Genomic DNA, 913 nt, shown 5'->3' on the forward strand with positions numbered 1-913 from the left:
TACAATAAAGTGTACAGTCTTATATACTCCATGTTCTTGCCAATGTTTCACTTATTGTATGCTGTGAGGCTGCATGAACAGGAAGGTTCAGTCCATAGCAAACAATTCCATTACATCACAGGTATCAAAATATCTTGTACACATTTCTTCTTAAGCCTTGAGACATATAAAACAATGTAGTTGGTAAACATCACAGATAGCGGCCACATGGGATACCTGAGCATACAAGACAGAATGATTTTAAAGCAATATACAAGAACAAGGCTATGAAGGTGTGAACTGGCTCAAGTTCATTACAATAACTCATTTCTTAAAGTGAATAACAGCTGTACAATGAAGACACTACACCATGTAATTAGTCATCCCGGACTGGTATGCTATGCCATTTCTTTGCAGAGACAATTCTAATTTATGAAGATATCCGTCTTCTGGGTTATTGCGCTGTGTAGTCTGGTCGATGTTAACCATCGCCCTGATGACGGAGGCAGTATGACCTCTGAAACGTTGGTTAACATCGACCAGACTACACAGCGCAATAACCCAGAAGACGGATATCTTCATACTCACCGCTGTGAGAACCTCAAGTCTTACAATTCTAATTTATATTTATAAGGCATTCTTCATTCTGTTTGTATATTTCCAACAGCCCACATACTGGGACTCCCTTAATCTTGCCAAGGACCAAAAAATAAACCAACTAGGAAAGAACCATTAATCACAGAAAAGAAACTATGCTGATGGCTCTCAGGCAAGCACATTAATGTTGATGACTCCCTGCTAACTGTAATTAGAACAGTTTATTTGCATGTATGTTGTCATAATTTTAAACTGAAAGATTTATTAACAGTAACTGGCTCTAATCTGAATGACCAGGGTTTAATTCCTAATAGGGATAAAGATTTTTTTCTCTTCA

Source organism: Zootermopsis nevadensis, unplaced genomic scaffold, assembly GCF_977971745.1.
Source record: "Zootermopsis nevadensis isolate Lab colony 2312 unplaced genomic scaffold, Znev_1.0 Znev_ptg000050l, whole genome shotgun sequence".
NCBI lineage: Eukaryota > Metazoa > Arthropoda > Insecta > Blattodea > Termopsidae > Zootermopsis > Zootermopsis nevadensis.